Source organism: Trachypithecus francoisi, unplaced genomic scaffold, assembly GCF_009764315.1.
Source record: "Trachypithecus francoisi isolate TF-2019V2 unplaced genomic scaffold, Tfra_2.0 Lachesis_group3, whole genome shotgun sequence".
Taxonomy (NCBI): Eukaryota; Metazoa; Chordata; class Mammalia; order Primates; family Cercopithecidae; genus Trachypithecus; species Trachypithecus francoisi.
This window is the reverse complement of record NW_022681468.1, coordinates 110,877,482-110,904,717: the sequence shown is the minus strand read 5'-3', so window position 1 is coordinate 110,904,717 and position 27,236 is coordinate 110,877,482. Positions and strand designations below refer to the sequence as shown.

The window sequence follows — 27,236 nt, the reverse complement described above, 5'->3', positions numbered from 1 at the left end:
GGATGGGCCTGTCCACGGACATGGTGACAGGAGGTGTGGCTCATTGGGGACCAACTCCCAAGATGAGCCCTGAGTTCTAAGAACTTTTTCTTCTCTGATTATTCCTTATTCATATTCTATTTTGTAATACATGTAATTCATGTAATACATTCACAAGTGTCTTTATGAAGTGATTCTGATACTCTTTTGTCTTCTCCCTTGCATCTCTTTGTTCTTTAATAAATTTTTTTCTTAGTTTATTTTGGTCTTATTTTTCTTTTTAAAGCCTTTCTTTAAATATGTATTCTGTGTTGCTTATCATTTGCAGTCTTTTTTTTGAGATGGAGTTTCATTCTTGTTGCCAGGATGGAGTGCAATGGCGTGATCTTGGCTCACTGCAACCTTCGCCTCCTGGGTTGAAGCGATTCTCCTGCCTTAGCCTCCCAAGTAGCTGGGATTACAGGCATGTGCCACTACACTTGGGTAATTTTTGTATTTTTAGTAGAGAAGGAGTTTCTCCATGTTGGTCAGGCTCGTCTCAAACTCCCAACCTCAAGTGATCCATCCACCTCGGCCTCCCAAAGTGTTGGGATTATAGGCGTGCGCTACCGCGCCCAGCCTGTGTTCTTTTTTGAGATTCACTTTTTTGTTCATTCATATTTGGGAGAGGTACTAAAGGACTGGGAGGCTGGGTGTGGTGGCTCACACCTACAATCTCAGTGCTTTGGGAGACTGAGGTGGGAGGATCACTTGAGCCCAGGAGCTCACGACCAGTTTGGGCAACATAGTGAGACCCCATATTTACAAAAAAAAAAAAAAAAAATCTAGCCAGATGTGGTGACACCCACCTGTAGTCCCAGCTACTTGGGAGGCTGCGCCAGGAGGATCACTTGAGCCTGGGAGGTTGAGGCTGCAGTGAGCTGTGATCATCCCACTGCATTCCTGCATTCCAGTGTGGGTGAAAGAACAAGACCCTGTCTCTAAAATAAAATAAAATAAAATAAAATAAAATAAAATAAAAATAGATAAAAATAAAAGATAATAATTGATTGGGAGTTCTTCATGGCCAATACTTGGCAAGCGATAGCTTTTAGGGGGAATATATGCTGATTCCTGATTGTTATCCTCTATCCCTCTATCTTATCTCCCTGTGCAATCATAAATGATGGCTGGAACTACTCCATTCCTCTGGAGATGAAATCTACATTTTCTTGCCTGAGGTAGATATGTTTGCTTGGGTTCTGCTTAAGGAGATGGGGGAGAGCAGTGTGTTTCAGGGCCTGGAAAATCTGTTCTCTATATAGGCTTCTGGTTAATGTTTGTTTTCAGTCTTGCCTATCAGTCCCACTCTCAGGGGTACCTGGTGTCTGAGTCTAAAATCTTTCCAGGTTGCTGTGGGACAGATTAGCCGCCTTGTAATTGGTATCCCCCGACCTCCACCTTTGTTTGCTTTGCTTCATTAATTAACCATTTTCCATTTACTGTCATTGTCTAATGTAAGTGAATTATCTTCTGTTGGTAACCCCATTCCTTTTTTTTGTAATTGTGTGTTTATATAATGTTTATTCTTCACTGTATTTCTAGTGGAGACTCAGGACAAAGAGTAGATGGTGGAAATATGTGTTCAGTTTTCAGTTTTTTTCTGTATGACATCTGCAACTTGTGTTTGTCATTGAATATCACTTGGACTTAATGCTTATAGAGCTACCTTGTTTTTCATGATTGTGCCTACAATTCTATGGAGAAATATAATTTGTGAATTACCTGATGAAATTTTCCTAATTTTGAATCATCCTTGCAATCCTATAATAAACACTGTTAGAACGGCTATAGTAATATTCTATTTTTTACTTCTGTATTAAATAAGATTAAAGTTTTGTTTGTTTCCTTTAAGGCTCTTATTTCATTTCAGTATCAAGGATATGCAGGGCTATCTTGGGAAGATTTACATCTTTCTTCTAAGACCAAGGATGTAGATCTAGTTTATACAATAATTTTCAACTGCAGGAATATTTTGCCCTCCCATGGGACGTTTGGGAATATCTGGAGACATTTTTGTGGTCACAGCTGGTCATGGTCAGGAGGTCTTATTGGCATTCTGTGGGTAGAGAGGATGTTAATAAATGTCCCACAACATGCCAGGGGAACCCTCCACAAAGAATTGTCTGGCCCAAGATATCAATATTGCTGAGGCTGACAATCCCTGGTTTAAATAAACATCCAATTTGGAGGCCAAGTCTTTGTCTTTTTCCTTCTTCTGTATATTGGTCTCCAGATTTTCCACTTCTTCAGTTAGTTTTCGTAACTGTAGATTCTTAAAAGAAATGAGCAATTCATCCATACTTGTATGGTATTGTAAAGATGTGTAAAGTTTTCACTTTTTGCATCATATTCACATGTGGCTATATGCCATTTTCTCTTCAAAGTTTTATCTTGATTACTTATCAGAAGCTTGACTGTTTTATTATCTTAGTCTTTTGAAAGAATCCTCCTGTAGTTTTATTTTTTAAATCTAGTGGGTTTTTTTTTCACGTTTTCCTTGTGTCTTAATTAATTCCCCTTTTTGTTTATTTTGCTTTTTCTAATTTAGTAGATCAATGTAATTTAAATTGCTTTTTATTTTATTTTATTTTATTTATTATTATACTTTAAGTTCTAGGGTACATGTGCATAACGTTTATATCATGTATACTCCCCAGTGCAATCCCTCCCTCCTCCCCCCTCCCCATGATAGGCCCCAGTGTGTGATGTTCCCCTTCCCGAGTCCAAGTGATCTCATTGTTCAGTTCCCACCTATGAGTGAGAACATGCGGTGTTTGGTTTTCTGTTCTTGTGATAGTTTGCTAAGAATGATGGTTTCCAGCTGCATCCATGTCCCTACAAAGGACGCAAACTCATCCTTTTTTATGGCTGCATAGTATTCCATGGTGTATATGTGCCACATTTTCTTAATCCAGTCTGTCACAGATGGACATTTGGGTTGATTCCAAGTCTTTGCTATTGTGAATAGTGCCGCAATAAACATACGTGTGCATGTGTCTTTGTAGTAGAGTAATTTATAATCCTTTGGGTATATACCCAGTAGTGGGATGGCTGGGTCATATGGTACATCTAGTTCTAGATCCTTGAGGAATTGCCATACTGTTTTCCATAATGGATGAACTAGTTTACAATCCCACCAACAGTGTAAAACTGTTCCTATTTCTCCACATCCTCTCCAACACCTGTTGTTTCCTGACTTCTTAATGATTGCCATTCTAACTGGTGTGAGATGGTATCTCATTGTGGTTTTGATTTGCATTTCTCTGATGGCGAGTGATGATGAGCATTTTTTCATGTATCTGTTGGCTGTATGGATGTCTTCTTTTGAGAAATGTCTGTTCATATCCTTTGCCCACTTTTGGATGGGGTTGTTTGCTTTTTTCTTGTATATTTGTTTTAGTTCTTTGTAGGTTCTGGATATTAGCCCTTTGTCAGGTGAGTACATTGCAAAAATTTTCTCCCATTCTGTAGGTTGCCTGTTCACTCTGATGGTAGTTTCTTTAGCTGTGCAAAAGCTCTTTAGTTTAATTAGATCCCATTTGTCAATTTTTGCTTTTGCTGCCATTGCTTTTGGTGTTTTAGACATGAAGTCCTTGCCCATGCCTATGTCCTGAATGGTACTACCTAGGTTTTCTTCTAGGGTTTTTATGGTATTAGGTCTAACATTTAAGTCACTAATCCATCTTGAATTAATTTTCGTGTAAGGAGTAAGGAAAGGATCCAGTTTCAGCTTTCTACTTATGGCTAGCCAATTTTCCCAGCACCATTTATTGAATAGGGAATCCTTTCCCCATTTCTTGTTTCTCTCAGGTTTGTCAAAGATCAGATGGCTGTAGATGTGTGATATTATTTCTGAGGACTCTGTTCTGTTCCATTGGTCTATATCTCTGTTTTGGTACCAGTACCATGCTGTTTTGGTTACTGTAGCCTTGTAGTATAGTTTGAAGTCAGGTAGCGTGATGCCTCCAGCTTTGTTCTTTTGACTTAGGATTGTCTTGGCAATGCAGGCTCTTTTTTGGTTCCATATGAACTTTAAAGCAGTTTTTTCCAATTCTGTGAAGAAACTCATTGGTAGCTTGATGGAGATGGCATTGAATCTATAAATAACCTTGGGCAGTATGGCCATTTTCACGATATTGATTCTTCCTATCCATGAGCATGGTATGTTCTTCCATTTGTTTGTGTCCTCTTTGATTTCACTGAGCAGTGGTTTGTAGTTCTCCTTGAAGAGTTCCTTTACATCCCTTGTAAGTTGGATTCCTAGGTATTTTATTCTCTTTGAAGCAATTGTGAATGGAAGTTCATTCCTGATTTGGCTCTCTGTTTGTCTGTTACTGGTGTATAAGAATGCTTGTGATTTTTGCACATTAATTTTGTATCCTGAGACTTTGCTGAAGTTGCTTATCAGCTTAAGGAGATGTTGGGCTGAGACAATGGGGTTTTCTAAATATACAATCATGTCATCTGCAAACAGGGACAATTTGACTTCTTTTTTTCCTAACTGAATACCCTTGATTTCTTTCTCTTGCCTGATTGCCCTAGCCAGAACTTCCAACACTATGTTGTATAGGAGTGGTGAGAGAGGGCATCCCTGTCTTGTGCCAGTTTTCAAAGGGAATTTTTCCAGTTTTTGCCCATTCAGTATGATATTGGCTGTGGGTTTGTCATAAATAGCTCTTACTATTTTGAGGTACGTTCCATCAATACCGAATTTATTGAGCGTTTTTAGCATGAGGAGCTGTTGAATTTTGTCAAAAGCCTTTTCTGCATCTATTGAGATAATCATGTGGTTCTTGTCTTTGGTGCTGTTTATATGCTGGATTACGTTTATTGATTTGCGAATGTTGAACCAGCCTTGCATCCCAGGGATGAAGCCCACTTGATCATGGTGTATAAGCTTTTTGATGTGCTGCTGAATCTGGTTTGCCAGTATTTTATTGAGAATTTTTGCATCGATGTTCATCAGGGATATTGGTCTAAAATTCTCTTTTTTTGTTGTGTCTCTGCCAGGCTTTGGTATCAGGATGATGTTGGCCTCATAAAATGAGTTAGGGAGGATTCCCTCTTTTTCTATTGATTGGAATAGTTTCAGAAGGAATGGTACCAGCTCCTCCTTGTACCTCTGGTAGAATTCAGCTGTGAATCCATCTGGTCCTGGACTTTTTTTGGTGGGTAGGCTATTAATTGTTGCCTCAATTTCAGAGCCTGCTATTGGTCTATTCAGGGATTCAACTTCTTCCTGGTTTAGTCTTGGGAGAGTGTAAGTATCCAGAAATTATTCATTTCTTCTAGATTTTCTAGTTGATTTGCGTAGAGGCATTATAGTATTCTCTGATGGTTGTTTGTATTTCTGTGGGGTCGGTGGTGATATCCCCTTTATCAGTTTTTATTGCGTCTATTTGATTCTTCTCTCTTTTCTTCTTTATTAGTCTTGCTAGTGGTCTGTCAATTTTGTTGACCTTTTCAAAAAACCAACTCCTGGATTCATTGATTTTTTTGGAGGGTTTTTTGTGTCTCTATCTCCTTCAGTTCTGCTCTGATCTTCGTTATTTCTTGCCTTCTGCTAGCTTTTGAATGTGTTTGCTCTTGCTTCTCCAGTTCTTTTAATTGTGATGTTAGAGTGTCAATTTTAGATCTTTCCTGCTTTCTCTTGTGGGCATTTAGTGCTATAAATTTCCCTCTACACACTGCTTTAAATGTGTCCCAGAGATTCTGGTATGTTGTATCTTTGTTCTCATTGGTTTCAAAGAACATCTTTATTTCTGCCTTCATTTTGTTATGTACCCAGTAGTCATTCAGGAGCAGGTTGTTCAGTTTCCATGTAGTTGAGCAGTTTTGATTGAGTTTCTGAGTCCTGAGTTCTAGTTTGATTGCACTGTGGTCTGAGAGACAGTTTGTTATAATTTCTGTTCTTGTGTACATTTGCTGAGGAGTGCTTTACTTCCAACTATGTGGTCAATTTTGGAATAAGTGCGATGTGGTGCTGAGAAGAATGTATATTCTGTTGATTTGGGGTGGAGAGTTCTATAGATGTCTATTAGGTCCGCTTGGTGCAGAGATGAGTTCAATTCCTGGATATCCTTGTTAACTTTCTGTCTCGTTGATCTGTCTAATGTTGACAGTGGAGTGTTGAAGTCTCCCATTATTATTGTATGGGAGTCTAAGTCTCTTTGAAGGTCTCTAAGGACTTGCTTTATGAATCTGGGTGCTCCTGTATTGGGTGCATATATATTTAGGAGAGTTAGCTCTTCCTGTTGAATTGATCCCTTTACCATTATGTAATGGCCTTCTTTGTCTCTTTTGATCTTTGATGGTTTAAAGTCTGTTTTATCAGAGACTAGGATTGCAACCCCTGCTTTTTTTTTGTTCTCCATTTGCTTGGTAGATCTTCCTCCATCCCTTTATTTTGAGCCTATGTATGTCTCTGCATGTGAGATGGGTCTCCTGAATACAGCAGACTGATGGGTCTTGACTCTTTATCCAGTTTGCCAGTCTGTTTCTTTTAATTGGAGCATGTAGTCCATTTACATTTAAGGTTAATATTGTTATGTGTAAACTTGATCCTGTCATTATGATATTAACTGGTTATTTTGCTCGTTAGTTGATGCAGTTTCTTCCTAGCCTCGATGGTCTTTACATTTTGGCATGTTTTTGCAATGGCTGGTACCGGTTGTTCCTTTCCATGTTTAGGGCTTCCTTCAGGGTCTCTTGTAAGGCAGGCCTGGTGGTGACAAAATCTCTAAGCATTTGCTTATCTGTAAAGGATTTTATTTCTCCTTCACTGATGAAACTTAGTTTGGCTGGATATGAAATTCTGGGTTGAAAATTCTTTTCTTTAAGAACGTTGAATATTGGCCCCCACTCTCTTCTGGCTTGTAGAGTTTCTGCCGAGAGATCTGCTGTTAGTCTGATGGGCTTCCCTTTGTGGGTAACCCGACCTTTCTCTCTGGCTGCCCTTAAGATTTTTTCCTTCATTTCAACTTTGGTGAATCTGGCAATTATGTGTCTTGGAGTTGCTCTTCTGGAGGAGTATCTTTGTGGTGTTCTCTGTATTTCCTGAATTTGAATGTTGGCCTGCCCTACTAGGTTGGGGAAGTTCTCCTGGATGATATCCTGAAGAGTGTTTTCCAACTTGGTTCCATTTTCCCCCTCACTTTCAGGCACCCCCATCAGACGCAGATTTGGTCTTTTTACATAATCCCATACTTCTTGCAGGCTTTGTTCATTTCTTTTTCTTCTTTTTTCTTTTGGTTTCTCTTCTCGCTTCATTTCATTCATTTGATCCTCAATCGCTGATACTCTTTCTTCCAGTTGATCGAGTTGGTTACTGAAGCTTGTGCATTTGTCACGTATTTCTCGTGTCATGGTTTTCATCTCTGTCATTTCGTTTATGATCTTCTCTGCATTAATTAGTCTAGCTGTCAATTCTTCCACTCTTTTTTCAAGATTTTTAGTTTCTTTGCGCTGGGTACGTAATTCCTCCTTTAGCTCTGAGAGGTTTGATGGACTGAAGCCTTCTTCTCTCATCTCGTCAAAGTCATTCTCTGACCAGCTTTGATCCGTTGCTGGCGATGGGCTGCGCTCCTTTGCAGGGGGAGATGCGCTCTTATTTTTTGAATTTCCAGCTTTTCTGCCCTGCTTCTTCCCCATCTTTGTGGTTTTATCTGTCTCTGGTCTTTGATGATGGTGACGTACTGATGGGGTTTTGGTATAGGTGTCCTTCTTGTTTAATAGTTTTCCGTCTGACAGTCAGAAGGACTGTCTGTTGGTCTGTTGGAGATTGCTTGAGGTCCACTCCAGACCGTTTGCCTGGGTATCAGCAGCAGAGGTTGACAAAGATAGAATATTGCTGAACAGCGAGTGTACCTGTCTGATTCTTCCTTTGGAAGTTTCCTCTCAGGGGTGACTCCACCCTGTGAGGTGTGTGGTGTCAGACTGCCCCTAGTGGGGGATGTCTCCCAGCTAGGCTACTCAGGGGTCAGGGACCCACCTGAGCAGGCAGTCTGTCCGTTCTCAGATCTCAACCTCCATGTTAGGAGATCCACGGCTCTCCCCAAAGCTGTCAGACAGAGTCGTTCGCGTCTGCACCGACCCCCGCTGCTTCCCCTATTGGACTGCAGCTGTGCGCTGTCCGCAGAGGTAGAGTCTACAGAGACAGGCAGGCTTCCTTGAGCTGCTGTGAGTTCCACCCAGTTCGAGCTTCCCAGCGGCTTTGTTTACCTACTTAAGCCTCAGCAATGGCGGGCACCCCTCCCCCAGCCTCGCTGCTGCCTTGCGGATCGATCGCCGCAGACTGCTGTGTTAGCAGTGAGGGAGGCTCCGTGGGCGTGGGACCCTCCCGGCCAGGTGTGGGATATATTCTCCTGGTGTGCCTGTTTCCTTAAAGCGCAGTATTGGGGTGGGAGTTACCCGATTTTCCAGGTGTTGTGTGTCTCAGTTCCCCTGGCTAGGAAAACGGATTTCCTTCCCCCTTGCGCTTCCAGGTGAGGCGATGCCTCGCCCAGCTTCAGCTCACGCTGGTCAGGCTGCAGCAGCTGACCAGCACCGATTGTCCGGCACTCCCTAGAGAGATGACCCCAGTACGTCAGTTGAAAATGCAGAAATCACCGGTCTTCTGTGTCACTCGCGCTGGGAGTTGGAGACTGGAGCTGTTCCTATTCGGCCATCTTGCTCCGCCCCCCCCCAAATTGCTTTTTAAACAAACACGTAAGGGTATACATTTTCTTTGGGTGCTGTTTGACTTTATTGCACAAGTTTTAAAATCTATTTTCTAAATACTTTGTATTTTCTAAGTCATTCTATTGCATCCTGTGTTCACATTGCTCTTACTATTAAAACCTTTTATTTTGAGGTATGACATGTATTGAAATTATGTGAAACGTAAGCTTAGTGTAACATATAGTTAGAGTGAGTATTTGGGAACTAACACCTAGCAAGCACCCAGGTGAAGAGAAGGCACATTGCTTGCACTACAGAAACCTTCTGCAGGCTGTTTCCCGATCACAGTGCCTCTGTACGCTCATCTTGCCTTATGTTTCTCTAGTGTTATCACTCACGTATGCATCCTTGAACATAGAGTGTAGTGTTGCCTTTTGTTTGATTCGAAAATCATACTATATATTTTTTCAGATCTTTGTTGTGCTCAATATTGTATGTGAAATTTGTTCCTATTGTGCGTAGCTACATTCTTTTGATTTGCTGTATTTACTCCATTGTTTGAATACACCATACCATTTATCCCCCGACTAGATACAGACATGTGGGTTGTTTCCAGTGTTATTAGGAACAGCGAATGCTGCTATGATCATTCTTGTCTGGATTTCATGGTACCTCTGTGCCAGCATTTCTCTGGGGCACATACTTAGGGGTTGGATGACTGACACATGAAGATCAATTTCTTCTTTTACCCAAGAGTTATCTAAGAAAAGAAAACTTTTTAAAAAGTATTTTCACCGGACATGGTGGCTCACACCTGTAATCCCAACACTTCAGGAGGCCGAGGCGGGCGGATCATGAGGTCAGGAGATCGAGACTGTCCTGGCTAACATGGTGAAACCCCGTCTCTACTAACAATAGAAAAAAATTAGCCGGGCATGATGGTGGGTGCCTGTAGTCCCAGCTACTTGGGAGACTGAAGAATGGCATGAGCCTGGGAGGCGGAGGTTGCAGTGAGCCGAGATGGTGCCACTGCACTCCAGCCTGGGCAACAGAGTGAGACTCCGTATCCAAAAAAAAGGGCATTTTCTGGTGGCTTTTGAGTTATTTTTAGTGCATCAGTATGGTCAGTGAGTATGGCCTGTGACCTTTCACCTAGATTATCAACAATCATTTACACTTCACTATTGGTGTTACTGTTGTCTTTGCTTATTGCTACTTCTTGTATTATGTCTCCTGCTCTCTGCCCCTCAGGTATATCCCTGAATAATATCCTGGGCTTTTTTTTTTTTTCCTAGAAAGTGTTTGTGTGGGTGTGTATGGAGAGTGTTCCATGAACTTGCTGTTATCATTTGTTCAACAAATATCTGACTCTGTTTACAAAGTACTCCATCCATATCAGTGTGGAGAATCCGGAGGCAAACATACACAGATAGGCTTCCTGTATGGATGGAGCTAGATATAGAATTCTGAGGTCATAATTGAGTTTCTTTCCAGGTCTTTACACCTTTATGTTCTGATATTTATTATTACAGATGAAAAGTCTGATATCTGTCTGATTATTAGTTCTTTCTGGTAGTTAGGATGATTTTCCCTGTAACTGTAAAGTGTGGGAGTTTTACTTTTTAGTATTCCTTTTTTGTCGTTTTTGTTTTGTTTTGTTTTGTTTTGTTTTGTTTTGTTGAGACAGAGTCTTGCTCTGTTGCCCAGGCTGGAGTGTGGAGTGCAGTGGTGTCATCATGGCTTGCTGCATCCTCTACCTCCTGGGCACAAGCAGTCCTCCCACCTCAGCCTCCTGAGTAGTTGGGACTACAGGTGCGCATCACCATGTACAGCTAATTTTAAAATTTTTTCTGTGGAGATGAATTTTTACCATGTTGCCCAGTCTGGTCTTGAACTCCTGGGCTCAAGTGATCCTCCTGCCTTGGCCTCCCAAAGTGTTGGTGTTACAGGCATGAGCCACTGTGTCCAGCCTTCAGTATTCCCTCAGGCATTCAGAGCCACTTAATATTCTAATGTCTTTCTTTAGCTCAGCAGTATCTGTCTTCTTTCTTTCTTTTTATTCTCTTCCATTCTCTGGATGAATGTTAGATTTCTATATCTTCTATGTCCCTTAACTATTCTGTTACTTACATCTCTGCTGTTTTTTCCTTCAATCTCCTTTTTTTCTCTCTTCTAAGGGAACATCACAATTTGGTGGTTTTTGTTTTTGTTTTTGAGACAGTCTCACTCTGTCACCCAGGGTGGGGAGTAGTGACACGATCTCGACTCACTGTAACCTCCGCCTCCTGGGTTCAAGTGATTCTCCTGCCTCAGCCTCCTGAATAGCTGGGACTACAGGCGTGTGCCATCACGCCTGGCTAATTTTTTGTATTTTTAGTAGAGACAGGGTTTCACCATGTTTTAGCCAGGATGGTCTCTGTTTCCTGACCTCGTGATCTGCTTGCCTCAGCCTCTCAAAGTACCGGGATTACAGACTGAGCCACTGTAAATGCTTTGCTGAGTCAAGTCCATTGTGCTCTGGCCCTTCTACAAGTTTTTTGTTTTGTTTTGTTTTGTTTTGTTTTTGGGGGGGTCTTATTTTTACCTCCTAGAATTGTCTTTTGCATGGTAATCTGTTTTGTATTTTGTGCATACAGTATCTTTTCAGTTACTGCTAAAAATTCCAATTAGGTTTTAAAATTCTGTTTATTTCCTTCATTAGCAGTGCTTCAGTTCATTTGTGCTTCTTTGACTTGGCACCTTCCTTTCAGGTTGCTAATTTTCTTCAACTCTCTGATGATACATGGTTATCTGTTCATTTATAGATGAGGTATACCTTTGATCAGTATCAGTTATTATGAGTGTCTTCAGAATTGTCCCTCTTTTCTGCTGTGGCCTCCCCCTCCTGGTTTGCAGACCTGTGCTCTTCCTGTGGCATGAGGATGGAGAGGTGCTGGCCGGTGAGCTTTCCAGCTCCTGAGCTAGCAGGAAGAGGCAGAGTCTGTTACAAGATTTTGCTGCTGCATTGAGTTATATTGGAAACATTCTGTCTTTTCTCTCTGGTTTTGACAGTCATAGTAAGAGACCATCAAGATAGGCTTCCTATTAGCTGAGTGATCCTTACCAACTATAGTTGGGACAAGTGTTGTGAAGAATGGTTCTTCAAACAAAAGTGGTCCCTCCATTATTTGGATTGGGTTTGTGGCTTTCTCGAGCCCAGCAGTCTGATTCCATCTGCTTTGTATCTTCCAGCATGTCCTTATAGTTTTGGTTCACTAAGGATATTCTTTTTATATTTGTTATTTTTCTGCTGCTGCAGCAGACTTACTGTCTTTTATAAAATTATGTCATTTCAGTGGGGTTTTGGAAAGAGGACCAGACCACATCTTGAAATGAAATTAATCTTTAGATTTCACAGCCCTAACTCACTTTTTGTTTTGATTAAATTACTTCCCATTTTTGAGGGGGTAGGCTCTCAGCTTTCTCATGTGTAAAATGAAGGATAGTAACTGGACTAGTGGTGACAGAACCAGATATATTTGAGAATCACCTCAGAGAACTTTTGCAAAACAGATTCTTTGGGTAGGCTTTAAAATTAGCATTTCAAAAATGCTCTTTCGACCACTTATGTAACCAAACTCTTTGCGACTTTGAGGCTGGGTGTATATTCTTTAGATACCCAGAATAATTGGATTTGAAATGTAACAATGTAGGGAAATGAAGAAGGGACGAATTACATTTTGGAAGCTGCTGCCTGCTTCTTTTTTCCATTTAGTTTTTAGAAGACAAAGAATGTCTAAAGAGATGCAGATTTAAAGGAAATATAAGTTAATTCTGCATGGAAATGTTTGTCTACATGACATTCTCCAGCTGGCTAATCCAGGGGAGTTCTCATACCCTCTGCGATCAGGGGTTTGTTTTTCTTGAGAATTATTCCAGCAGAGTATCTAATAACAGATGCTTAGATACTCCTGAGACCTTTGTTGGTCTTGATTTCTGGATCCTGGTTTCTTGATCTTTTACATATTCTGGGTTCTAACCTGAACTGGCCTGGTTAAAGATGCATTTATATGCTGTGTCCTGGCCAGGAAGCTTGTCTTTTGAACTTTGACCAAACTGGGTATGAAGGCACTTCCTAAAAATTCATTAGATTCATTTCTGAACTTGATAATTGTAATTTGTGTTAATTGGTAAATTGTGTCTTTTAGAGAGATACTTGATAGTAAATTACATGTTTCTTGAAAGAAAATTGCTTTATAGTGAGGTGGTAATCATGTCATAATTCTTAGTTTTGGGAAGTGTCTATTATAAGTAACACATCTGACCTATTAAAATGTAAGACAATTGAATTTATGTGGTGATTCAGGCTTTTCAAAGTTAAAAAGGTAGCTATTTTAAGGAATTGATAGTTTGGGAGATTTATTTTAACAAAATAAGCCTTTGATTTTATGCACATAGCCATATAAGTAAAATGTTTCCTTATTTTAAATTAGATTGTTTTAATTTTTTTTTCAGTTTTGCTTTGTATTTGACTGATTGCTTTTCTTTATTCCTAAGGCATCCATTAAGTTGAATTGTTCAAAATTGTTTCACTTTTAAAAGCTGAGAACTGTTCTTTGTCAAATCAGTGTTGGATTTCAAAATGAACATTTTAATTTTAATAAGCTCTCTGGTAGTGGGACTGCAGTGACAGATGGTTGAGAGTTTGTCCCTAAAGCTGTGACACCAGTCTTCTAATGTGCATACTTGTTCTGTGTAGCCCTGCTAGATTCTTTCTCTATTTCAGAATGGGACAACAGAAGAAGTGACTTCAAAAGAAAAGGAAGAAGAAGAGATGGCTGAAGTAGGTATTTTATATAAGAATAACATTTCGGCTGGGCGAGGTGGCTCACACCTGTAATCCTAGCACTTTGGGAGGCCAAGGCGGGTGGATCACCTGAGGTCAGGAGTTCGAGACCAGCCTGGCCAACGTGGTGAAACTCTGTCTCTACCAAAAGCACAAAAATGAGCCAGGCATGGTGGTGAGCGCCTGTAATCCCAGCTACCCGGGAGACTGAGGCAGGAGAATCACTTGAACCTGGGAGGCAGAGGTTGCAGTGAGCCAAGGTCGTGCCACTACACTCTAGTCTGGGTGACAAGAGAGAGACTGTCTTAAAAACAAATAAAATAAAATAAATTATAAATATCTTCATTTTTGAACATTTGAGTAATTCTCTTATCTCCTTTATAAACTACTACTAATGTGGAATAATTGAAAGCACATTGTATTTGGAATGGAATGTAATTTATAAATTTTGTCTTTACCTCTAACTCATGATATGCCTTTGAGCAAACTGTTTTATCTAAATTCTTGTATTTGATTTTCTGGAAAACAAAAGCTCTTAACTTTTAGCAATATAAATTATATTTAATACTAATCAGTACTTAAGCTGTATTTGGTTAGTTTTTGGAAGAGGAACTACTGAGTTTAAAAAATTTTGTGTTTCCATAGAAGGAGAGTTTGAGAATATTTTAGGTACTACTCGCCAGAAGTAGTGAAACTGTCTCTTGTTGAAAAATTGTCAAAGAAATTTGTCTTAGTCTGTTTTATAGTGTTGTAACAGAATAGCAGAGAGTGAGTAATTTATAAAGAACAGTCATTTATTTTCTGACAGTTCTGGAGTCTGGGAAATCCAATATGAAAATATCAATATTTGGTGTCTCAGGGTCTTGTTGCATCCTCATGTGGTAGCAGGCAGAAGGGCAGGAGAGCAAGCTAGTCCAATGTGCGAAGCCTCATTCGTAAGGGACTTAATCCCATTAAGGAGGCAGGAGCCCTCTTGGCCTAATCACCTCTTCAAAGTCCTACCTATTAATATCATCACATTGGCAACACTTGAATTTTGGAGGGAATACATTCCAACAGTAGCAAATTTAGTACAGCACATTCCAAAGACATTGAGCCTAGGCCAGCTGTCAATCATGGGTATAATTTTAGAGGTTTTCAGGCTCTGAAGCTTTGCATTTAAATTCAAACCTCACAACAAAGATCTATGTCTCTTCTTTGACCAAATAGAAGGTATGTGAATTCCATGGTATTGATTGTTTTAAAAGACTTTTTCTGTTTGGGGTCTTATAATTTAGACTTTCATTTTCTTGGTTTGGAAATTATTAATCTAAAATATACTTTAGAGTGCTTCTGAACTAAAGAAGTAGTGTTGTAGGATTGTTTTTGCTTGCTTGTTTTTTGAGACAGGGTTTCACTGTCACCCAGGCTGGAGTGCAGTAGCACGGGCACGGCTCACTGTAACCTTGAACTCAAGTGATCTTTCTGAGTATCTGGGACTACAGGTGGGTGCCCCACATCCAGCTAATTTAGTTTTTATTTTTTAAATTTTGTAGAGTTTGAGTCTCGCTCTGTTGCCCAGGCTGGTCTTGAACTCCTGGCCTCAAGTGATCCACCACCTCAGCCTCCCAAAGTGCTGGGATTACAGGCATGTGCCACTGTGCCTGGCTTTAGGCTTGTTTTATGATTCTGGGAGTAAAATACTTCTTAAAATTGTCTAATTAGAATGAGAGTTTGTTTTAATGTTTTTATGCAGTTTATTTTAGGTGGAATAAACTGCATGAAAACATTAAACCTTTTCCGTGCGTCAGGCAGCCATTGTACCAAGGTTCACGAACCCTTTCATTTTCTCTTCACAAGATAATAAACACGTGACTGCAACTTTGAGGGAAATCTAGAAAGGCAGGAGACTGGACTTTGGAGATGTCAGATTAGGACAGGTGAAAAGCAGATATTCTAGGCTCCTAAAATAACGTGGAAACAGGCCCAGAACAACCTTGGACCTGGTGTGTTTGGGTTCATTGGATACGTTTCTTTTGAGAAGGAAGGTTGATGTGTTAAGTCATGGAAAGCAAGACTGGCCAGAAAAGGCAGATGGTTAAAAGTCTTGAATTCAAGACAGGCATGTTTCTATTTGGTGTGATTGTTGATAGGAAGGCCTTTATCAGGGAATCTTGTGCTGAGAATATTGTTTTAGAAAGATATGTTGAATTCTGTTTGGGATGTGCTGATTAATATTTAGGTGGAGAAATTTTGTGGATGGGAACATGACTGAGGTTGAAGGTACAGGTGGAAATACAGGCCAAAGGCATTTGTGAGCATTGTGAGGAAAACAAGTGTAGGATGGAAGATCAGGGCTGAAAGGTGCACACAGGAGGAAGGGAGCTCCGTGAAGTACAGAGTCATGGGCAGAATTTGAGTGGAAGTAGACAGTAATCTGATATAGAAATCAGTGAATTAGCCAGCTTGGGAAAAAAAATGGAGATAAATATAAACTACTCCTTTAGAGATTTTGGCAATTGAAGTAGAAAAATAAGGTAATTGAACAAAGTTAGCATTTAAACAATTCTGCATGTATTTGTATATATGTAAGAACATAGTATGGGAATTGAGGCAGCAGAATGATGTGAATAAAGATGTTGTTCTGGGATGTATTATTCAAATTATCTTTAAATTATTATTATTTTTTGAGATAAGGTCTCTGTGACCCAGGCTGGAGTGCAGTGGCATGATCATAACTTACTGCAGCCTCAAACTCCTTGGCCCAAATGATTCTTCTATTTCAGCCTTCTGAGCACCTGAGATAAAATTCTTTCTCTAACTTATATTTTAGTTATTAATGTCAATAGATGCTTACTACATAAAACCATAAACTTGGAAATTAGGGGAAAGCACCAAATGTCTCCAGAGATAACAACTAAAATTAATTGAAATTAACCTTTCAATATAAGTTCTTCTGGTCTTTTTCTGTGCTTATTTCAGCATAATTGAAATTCTTTCTATTCCTTTGTGTATTCCATTTTTCATTTCAAAGTTTTTTGATACAGGAGAAATTATGCTGTGTTGGTATTTCGGTGGCCTCTTAATAGTTAATGGAGTTAACTGTTTTGCTATTTTTGCACATGCAGATTTTGTGTTTTTTGTGGTTGCAAGGTTGAAATAGGTATCCTTATGCCTAAATTTGTGTTTACATCTTACACTGGTTTCTTGGAATACAATTCTAGAAGTTGAGTTTCTGGAACAAACTATGGACAGTTAAGGTTCTTGACACCTGCTGCTAAACTGTTTCAAAGGTGCCTCTTAAGAGGAGATTTAAAAGATGGCTTGGCCGGGTGTGGTGTCTCGCGCTGGTAATCCCAGCACTTTGGGAGGCTGAGGTGGGCGGATCACCTGAGGACAGAAGTTTGAGACTAGACTGGCCAGCATGGTGAAACCCTGTCTCTACTAAAAGTACAAAGAAATTAGCTGGGCTTGGTGGTGTACATCTGTAATCCCAGCTACTCAGGAGACTGGGGCATGAGAATCACTTGAACCTGGGAGGCAGAGTTTGCAGTGAGCAAAGATTGCCCCCACTATGCTCCCGCCTGGGTGACAGAGTGAGACTCTATCTTAAAAAAAAAAAATAAATTGAATAAAGAAGTAAATAAATAAATGATTGTTTATTTTGTTATAGTTGTGACTTTGTAAAGCTTTTAAATCTGCTTTACCCAGAGTCTAGCTTTTAAATAAAATATAGGGTATAAAAGGTGGGAGCCTCTTGAATGGAATGTGGGGCTTTTTCTCTCTCCGCATAGGATAGATATATTCTGTTTATTGTCCCCCATTGAGTCAAGAATAATTTAACTTTTGGCATAAGAAACTGCTGAAGAAAAATAGGTTGAATAAGCTAACATTTTTCTTCTTTTTGCAGGATATAGAAGACTTAGATCATTATGAGATGAAAGAAGAGCCTATTAGTGGGAAAAAGTTGGAGGATGAAGGAATTGAAAAAGAAAATTGGGCAGTATTAGAGAAAATTAGGAAGGCTGAAAGGCAAGACCATTTAAATGTGTAATTGTGTATAAATATCTGGAGCCTGGACTTTTTGGTCAAGTAATTATAGTTAACACCAGGCAATTCATGAACATGCTGATCTCAGCTGCTCTCCTCCTCCATTCCTGCTTTAGTGGTGGATACAGTCATTTGCTTATTGATTTTGAGACAGGGTCTTGCCCTGTCGCCTGGGCTAGAGTGTGGTGGCACAATCATAGTTCACTGTAGCCTTTATCTCCCAGGCTCCAGTGGTCCTCCTGCCTCCAGTGGTCCTCCTGCCTCCAGTGGTCCTCCTGCCTCCAGTGGTCCTCCTGCCTCAGCCTCCCAAGTGTCTCAGACTATAGGCATGTGGCACCGCACCAGGCTAATTTTTTTGATTTTTAGTAGAAATGAGGTCTCACTATGTTGACCATGCTGGTCTTAAACACCTGAGTTCAAACAGTCCTCTTACCTTGGCCTGCCCAAGTGCTGGGATTACAGACATGAGCCACCATGCCCAGCCACAGTCATATGTTTTGCTGCCCAAGGTTATCTTTCTCATCTATGAATAGCCACTTTTTATCCTGTTCATCTGCTCTTCACATCCTGAACCACCTGCTGATCCCTGTATATGCCCCTTTCCAGCTGTCTATGCTGTTTTCTCTGCTGACCTTCCTTCTGTGGCATCTGTATATTCAAATTCATTCTCTCCTACAAAACACAACTCAAATTATTTCTCCTTCATGAAGCTGACTTTGATCCATCCTGCTCTGACGAAACCAAAAGTAATGTTTCTCTTTTGACTTAACATCTCTTTTATTTAAAGTGGCAGGATGGGAAAGGAACACTGAGTTTGGTGACAGACACACCTCGGATGGTTTCACTTTGCTCAACTCTAAAATATGGTTAGACAGTACATACCTTTTGGGTGATTGCTATGAAAAATAAATGAGAATTATCTGTGTGTATACATAAAATACTTAGAGTAGGGAAACATCAAATGATTGTCTGAACACTTACTGCTTCCTGCCTGGTATTAGAGCTATTTACTAACTCCATGAAAGCTGAGGACCAGTTACTTTGTATTGGGCACAGGTTCTCCAAAACAGGGAATGAACTGTTAGGCAAGTAGATGTCAAATGTTGAAATCAGATAGATAACTCTCCCTCCTTCAATCTTGTTTATATATTACTTTAATTGGTACTTTTTCATAGAGCAAAGAAATTTAGTCAATCCCCCATATCTTGATTATTTGAAAAACTAAAACTATAGCATTTGAATTAATGTTACTGTACTTTCTGTGTTTTGTGATCGATTCCAGTTTGAGTTATCTTCAAAACAAGTATAAATTATTGAACACGTTTGCATGACCGATACTATGCTAAGTACGTTATAGATCTTTTCATTTAGTCTTCATAGCCACTGTGTGAAATAGGTGCTCTTTATATTTTAGAGATAGGAAAAGCTTCTCATATTTTATAGATATGAAATAAGTTCATGATTACATAACTAAGAAGTAATATCTTCTTAAACTAGATTTTTTTTCTCCTTCAAAGTATAGTATAGTGCAGTCATTAAAACCTTTAGCTTCACATGACCAAAAAGTGGTTCCATTTCTATTTAGTGCTAGGATAAGATATTGACGTGTTTTCATCTTTATAGAAGTCCCTGCACTGAAAAACTGAAATGAGTTGCATGTAGGCACACATGGTTCTCAGTGTCTTAATGGGTGAACTAGACCATCTGTGCAATATTCTTGCTTTTAGTCTTATGAATGGAAGTCTATTCTAGTTAATAATTTGTTACCTTGAGTGTCTTCTAGTATTTTCAAAAATCGCTGGGGTTTGGAATAGACTCATACTGAATTCTGTGCTATCGTGGAGTCCATGATGGTCTGAACATGTTGGCTAGAGTTTTTCAGATGATAAAAAATAGGAAATGAACCAGACTTTTGTCTAGTTTTATAATCTCTTGAGACTTCATAATGCTTCATTTAATTGGACTGTTTTTTTAGTTCTTAAAATGTTGAGTGGTAATCCATTTTTATTGTAATTTCTCTCTCTCTCTCTCTCTTTTTTTCTTTTGAGATGGAGTCTTGCTCTGTGGCCCAGGCCAGAGTGCAGTGGTGCCATCTCAGCTCACTACTACCTCCACCTTCTGGGTTCAAGTGATTCTCTTGCCTTAGCTTCCCGAGTAACTGAAATGAGTTGCATGTAGGCACACAGGCGCATGCAACCAGGCCCAGCCAACTTTTGTATTTTTTTAGTGGAGATGGGGTTTCATCCTGATGGCCAGGCTGGTTTCAAACTCCCGGCCTCAAGTGATCCACCCTCCTCAGCCTCCCAAAGTGCTGGGATTACAAGTGTGAGCCCCCTGCCTGGCTACTGTAATCTTTAGAGCAGGTTGAAATACCTTAAATCTTTAAATTAGTTGGCTCAGTAGACCCTGGTAAACAGTGGCTTTTGTGTTTCAGGCTGCAGTGTCTGGGTCAGTGCAAGCTTCAGATAGACTTATGAAAGAACTCAGGAACATATATAGATCACAGAGTTATAGGACAGGTAAGGATCTCTAAATCCCTGCTCTTATGGTTCTTTTGTTCTTTTCTGTTGTCAGATTATAAATGTCATTTCTTAAAACTGGACAGAAATGGAAATGTTTACTAGCCTTATTTTGTGAACCTCAAATGCAATCAAGTTCCAAAAGATGTAGGGCGCAAGATAGGATGAGTTTGCTTGTTTTTTTGGATTTAAAGAAATTGTTTTTGTAGGTCCATCGGAATTTTTTTGTCATCTTCCTGATAGAGTGAACATTTACATGATTTTTATCTTCTGGCAAAAAGCTTGAACAATATTGCCTGGTAAGTAAATAAGAGTAATACATTTCATTATACAGAGAATGATTGCCAAGTTCATTTTTGTGATTTTTCCCCCCAGTTTTGAAAGCAACATAATCAACTCTTATTGTGGAGGTAGTTATGTTATTACTTTAAAAATATATAGGTGGAGTATACCTGTAGTCCCAGCTACTAGAGGTGGTGGGAGCCTGAGGCAGGAAGATCTTTTGAGCTTGGAGAAGTCAAGGCTGCAATGAGCTGTGATTGCACCATTATATTCCAGCCTGGGTAACAGAGTGAGACACCCTGTCTCTTAAAAAAAAGGGGGGTGTTGGGGGTGGGATTCATATTGGACATGTATATATAGGACAGTTGTAGAAAAATATCAATTTTTTAGTGATTTAGCTTTTGATAGTTCCGTCCATGGCAAATTTTTCTCCTTGAACACCTTGGCTTATAATACAAGTTTAGGAAAGCATAGTAAACTTTTTTTGAATTCTTGAGAACATTATATACATGTGACTGTTTTCCTTTAGAATGACTGCAAACTCTGAACCCCCTTATTAGATTAGATTTAGGCTATTATGATCTCTTTGGGACATTTATTCTAAAGGAGCTCGAAGCTATAATGGCCTCTATTTTTCCTGGGGATATACAGCAGCTTAAGATCTTCTCTTTCTGGAACTTACCCTAGGTGCTCTATTTTAACTTTCAGATTGGTTCATTTTTGAGTTAGTAAAAATAAAAAATCTCTTTGTATTTGAATTGTATTTTTGTTTTGTAATTCTTAGGGTTGACCCTGACAGTGCTTTGCACAGTGATCTTCAGATCGCAAAAGAAAAAGGAGAGATAGGAGACATTTTGCTCAACTTATCTTTTAAGGTAAGAAATTGTTATGAGACTCTATATCCTCCTAATGGAGGTGTATATTTGTACAAGTGTTTGGAAAACAATTTGGTAAAGTGGAAGATACTCATACCCTATGGTTCAGGAATCTCGTGGATGTATACTCCACAAGAAATGAGTACGTAAGCATCAGGAGACACAGGAATCTTCAGACAGTATTGTTTATAATAGCCCAAAACAGAAAATAACCCAAATGTTCATGCCAATAAAATGGAGAATTATGGTATTCATAGACTGGCTTACAGCTATGTGGGACAAGATGGGTGAATCTTGAACACTACATTAAACAAAAGAGACCAGACCCCCAAAACCTAATTTGTACAATTTCCTCTATATAGAGTTCAAAAATAGGCAAAATGTTGGTTAGGGCATACATTCTTAGTGGAGGATATATTGCCTGCAGTGGAGTGAAAACTGGTCCTTAGAGTGAAAGAAAATCTTACCTATTATAATGGTCTGCTGCCCTCCAAAGGGACGTAGAACATAAACAGATATACAATATATCTGTGGTGTTAAAATTCCATGGGGCATGGGGGTAGAATTAGGAAGAAAACTTCTAAAAAGGCTTCTTAGGGGGACAAAAATGAAAAGAAAACTGAAAAACACTCTTATGGATTCATACTTGGGCAGTAAAACTATCAAGAACAAAGAGGTGGTTACACACAGGGTAAGTAAAGAAACTGTTTTAGAATAAATCTGGTGACAGCAGAAGAGAATATGAGACACACTGTGCTCACAGAGCCATCGAGATGGGAGGTAGGGAGGTGTGAACTGAAAGGTACAACTGTGGGCTTCTTGGATACCGGCTGTAATATATTTCGGGACCAGGTTGGTAGGTATTTGGGCAAATAATTTACAATAACTTAAGCTATACGTTAAAGTATATTTTATGTACTTTTCTGAATGTATGTTATATTTAATAAAGTATTTTTGAGATACTAAAAATAAAGGTTACCAAAGAATAACAATGGAATCTAGAAAAAAATGTTAATGATCTCATATGGAATCTAGATAAGATATAATGGTTTAAAATCTATGGCTATAGGAAGCATTTTCATGAAAAAAACAAAGACATAAAAGAATACTTTATTGTACTTACTCCAAGGATGGTAGTAGTTTTCTAAAAGCTTCTTACTTAGCTTTTTTGTGTGTATATTTTTGCTTGGGGATATATCTTATGATTGAACTTTCTTGAAATGACCCTAATGTAGTATTTTCTATCACTTTTATTATCATAGAAACTGTTGTGGTTGTCAACTGTATTGTCTTCCTAAAGTATGAATCCGGTATATATTGATTGAAGTTGTTAATGGCTACTTCTTTACGAATCCTTATGGGGGAACGAATGAAGCACACAGGCCTACAACAAAAAACAAAACACAAAAAAAAACAGGAAGGTATCTTTTTTTTTCTTAATCGTTAAATTATATGTCCATATGCCCAACTTAAGAAATAGAAACTTTGGCTGGGTGTTGTGGCTCATGCCTGTAATCCCAACACTTTGGGAGGCCGAGGCGGGCAGATCACTTGAAGTCAGGAGTTTGAGATCAGCCAGGCCAAGATGGCAAAACCCCATCTCTACCAAAAATACAAAAACTTAGCCAGATATAGTGGCAGGTACCAGTAATCCCAGCTTCTCGGGAGGCTGAGGCAGGAGAATCTCTTGAACTCGGGAGGCAGAGGTTGCAGTGAGCCGAGATCACGCCACTGTGCTCCAGCCTGGGTGACAAAGATAAACTCCATCTAAAAAAAAGAGAAGAAAAAGAAAAGCTAAGTATGGACTTAATTTCTCTGAGGTTTAAAGCTGCAAAGGTTGCTCTTCATGAAGTAGGTGGGATCTCAGGTGGGCAGTGAAATGTGAGTGGGGTTTGGTCAGCTGGTGGAGGTTGAAGGAAAATTATTTACGTAGGTGTAAAGGAAACACAATCAGGTATCTAGGAAAGAGAATGAGGGATTCAGAGTATACAAGACCAGTTTGAGCTATAACACAAGGAGGGTAGGATTCATGTAGAAGAGTTGTAGGAAATAGTGCTGAAATAGTGCTGAAATATCTTGTACTCAAACAGTTCTGTGAATTGGTGACAGATTTTATTTCTGGTAATTAAACTATTACCCCTGGATATTCATCTTGCTATGTAACTGGTTGAGAAACAGGGGAGTAACAGTAAAGAAACTGTTTTAGAATAAATCTGGTGAGAGCAGAAGAGAATATGAGACACACTGTGCTCACAGAGCCTAGAAGAGTGTGACAGTAGTTGAGGGCCACGCTGTCATCTTAGAGTGAAGTGAGGAGAACCTACATTGGTTTGGTAGTCTTGGGAGTGGAAGGAGGAATGACATGTGAAAGCTCATTGGAGGCAGAATCAAAATGGCTTGGTCTTCATAGTCAACTATTAAGTGAGGAGGAGGAATTATTGGCTGACTTAGGAAGAAGTAAATAATGTGAAATGCCAATAAAACACAAAACTTGCCATTTTAGTCAGGGTAAAACTTAAGCATTGTGTGATTCTAGATAGACTATTGAGCAGTTTTGTTCCATTTATTTTATATCCCGTATCTTTGAGCTATAATCCTATTTCTTTTTTTTTTTTTTTTTTTTTTGAGATGGAATCTCACTCTGTCGCCCAGGCTGGAATGCAGTGGCCGGATCTCAGCTCACTGCAAGCTCCGCCTCCCGGGTTTACGCCATTCTCCTGCCTCAGCCTCCCGAGTAGCTGGGACCACAGGCGCCCACCACCTCACCCGGCTAGTTTTTTTTTTTTTTGTATTTTTTAGTAGAGACAGGGTTTCACCATGTTAGCCAGGATGGTCTCGATCTCCTGACCTTGTGATCCGCCTGTCTTGGCCTCCCAAAGTGCTGGGATTACAGGCTTGAGCCACCATGCCCGGCCTAATCCTATTTCTTTATTTCTTGACATAGCCAAACATTTTTTAAATGAACAGCTCTATTGTGATACAGTTTTCATATGATAAGCCTCACCCTTCAAAGTGTACAGTTCAGTGGTTTTTAGTATATTCAGAGCTATACAGCCATTAGCACTACCTAATTTCAGAACCTTTTCATCTCCCCAAAAAGAAACACCTTTTCGTCTCCCCAAAAAGAAACACTGTACCCATTAGCAGTCACTCCCTATACCCGTATCCCTCACCATTGATCCTGGCAACTTGTGATCTAATTTCCATCTCTGTAGATTTGCCTATCCTGGACATTTCATACAAATAGAATCACACAAAATGTGCCATTTTGTGACTGACTTTTCTTTACGGTGATTAAAAATCAAATGCCTGAAGAGGCTAAGCTTACCATAGTGTTTGCTGTACAACTTTGACAACTGAACTTTTTTAAACTTGAAAATATTACTGTGTCAGTATATGTGGCATATTATACTTAGATGACCCTTACTTCGATTATTAAAATTTTTTTCCCTAGTATTCTTGAACTGTCTCAATATTTAGCAGGAACGCTTTGGAGACAAAGAGCAGTAAGAATTTGGAACACATATTGGCAAAATGAATATAATTTAATACAGTAGTAGAGTCAACCACTTTTAGGTGTTGATGCTGCTGAAAGTGTATATTAAGGAAAAGTTTACTTATCTTAGTTTTTGTGGAAGTACTAGAACTACTTCTGTCTTGTGTGTAGATTTTAACAAACATTTGCATAGGTATTATGTGGTTGTACAAATGTACTTTCTTTTGACCTGAAAATGCAAAAACTTCCTTTCTTCCCACTTTCTGAGACTCTGCAACTTTAAAGGAAGAGTGGGGTTCTTTAAAGGAAAGGTGGTGATGGTTGGATAATGGGTAACAATGTCTACCATATGCTTCCTTTTCCCAAAACAAGTTCCCGTCTACCATCAACATTTCCAAAATTTGAAGATCAAGTGTGGTATTAACTCATTAACTAATGACTAGACTTTGAGTAGTTGTGGAACCAGAATCTCAGTGAGTGTCTGGATGTTCCAATTCTGTTAAATCAATGAGCACACATTATATACAATACTCTCTTAGCCCAGTGGCAGATTTAAGGAGTGAGAGATAGATTTCTATGTTTCAGAAATCAAATATACAAAGAATAAACATTTTTAATCCCGTGGTTCTTTGCTCGAGTTAAATTTTTTGGAGTGTTTTTCTTTTAGATTTTCTTTCCCTTCCATTAAGCTTTCACTTTGAAAGCTCCCAGGGTTTGGGCAAAGCAAATGGGAAAGACCCTTGCTTGGATTCTCCAGAGTAATGGAGTTAAAGAGGACTTCTTTCCCTCATTTTGTTATTGAATAATGTCATGATAACAATTATTAAGGTGAATGGTCTACAGTAGAAGTTTTTAGATGCCTTCTCTGCAAAATAATTTGAGTTAGTCAATGCAAGGATGCCTTTGGTTATCTGGAATGGAAGATGTGCAGGCTACAGGGTCTTGGCAAGTCTTCTGGGGGGAAATAACAGTATTTGGAAGGGTAGGAAGCAGAAGGAATCTCAGGCAAGGGAAAGGTGTGGGCAGAGACCCGGAGGATAGAACAGTTCGTGGTGGACTTAGTGTCCACATAGACCTAATCAGTGGTCTTAGCTTTTATGTTTTCAAAATTACCACAGTTTTTGTTCTAAAACTATCATTCCCTTGATTTTATTTTAGGCATGCTATCTGTGTATTTTGAAATTTAAAATAACATTAAAGGAGAATTGAAATTGTTTTGTTTGAGAAAGAGTTAAAAGGTTAAAACATCTTGATCTAAATAATTTTCTGATGGGAGATTTGGTACATCCCTAGAAGTTATCTTTGGTTCAGAGAACAGTCTTCAGACCTAGAAAGGACTTGAGGAGTCCCAGAGAGGAACTGCATGGTCTGAACCATTTGATTCTCCCAACAGAATGCATAAAAACAATTTGAACCATGAAACCATGCAGATGTTCATATTTTGGATAGGGTAAGGTCAGTGCCATTGTCAGAGGAAAAACTCTTGGCCATCACAGGATGGGAGAGAAAGTTTCTGTTGTAAAGAATACTCAAATGCCATTTAAGGAAATGGGTTCTTCTGCCCCTATTCTTTGGAATATTTAGGGCCAAGTTCTTAGTTTTTGACATCATCAAAATTTCAAAGTATTCTGTTCTAAGCCATTTCAAACAATTGACTAGAATTTCAGAGCAATTACGTGAGAGTGAAAACATGAGAATTTTTAAATTAGCCGTAGTCCTATATCCCTAACAAGTATGTTCATGCTTGCATGTTCTCTTCTGATCTTTACTGTGTGCATACTTTCTTAGTAATGGCAGTAGAACTTGTTTAAGCAGGAATAATTCTTGAGATAATTTTGTATGTTTCCTTTTTTCTTTTTAAGGTATGTATTGGGTGGAGGAGCATTATATATGGAAGTTCTCACAAAACAGGTGATTATTTTCTTATAATACTCAATTTTCACCCTCAATAGAGTGTTTTGATTATGTAAGTTAGATCATAAGTAGAAGGTTCTCTTAAAGACATTTTAGTGTTTTTTTGTTTGTTTGTTTGTTTTGTAGCTCCTACTTTCAAGAATGAAAAAGGTAAACCAGTAAAATGACATTGTACTTGGTGCTGAATCTATGCTTGGATAGGCATTAAGAGTGACCTTTATTTAAGGTTCTAATTTGTTCATGTTGAGCACTTAGAACATCAGTTTATTGTTTTTTGTGAGATTCTGGAAATGTTCCAATTTTACTTTTTCCCCTTAACTCAAGACTTTTTAACACTGATCTGCTGCTGTTAAGTTATATGCCATTTTGTTAGGGCTTCTCAAGTGGGAATCAGGAATGCTGCTGTGTTCTAGAGATGTTTTGTTCTTCCTGAGTAGGGCTGAAGCAGTGCCTACTTGATAGAATCAGTCGTCATGCAAATAAATGCCACCTGAGTCAAAGGCAAAGCCAGTGTGCAGCTTGGAGCAAAGAAGTTACTTTTATTAAGAATTTTATATAAATCATAAGATATATTTTATATTACTTTGTGAACCTTCTTCCTGCCTTAATACTTTTTG

General features: G+C 39.1%; 1 long non-coding RNA gene across 1 annotated transcript; it reads left to right on the top strand.

The window, feature by feature from the left end:
- The first annotated feature begins 1,096 nt into the window (after positions 1-1,096).
- On the top strand, positions 1,097-27,236 carry LOC117070335. Its single transcript, XR_004431880.1, has 4 exons — positions 1,097-1,199; positions 17,394-17,533; positions 19,968-20,052; positions 27,057-27,236. It is a non-coding gene; the product is annotated as an uncharacterized LOC117070335 (long non-coding RNA).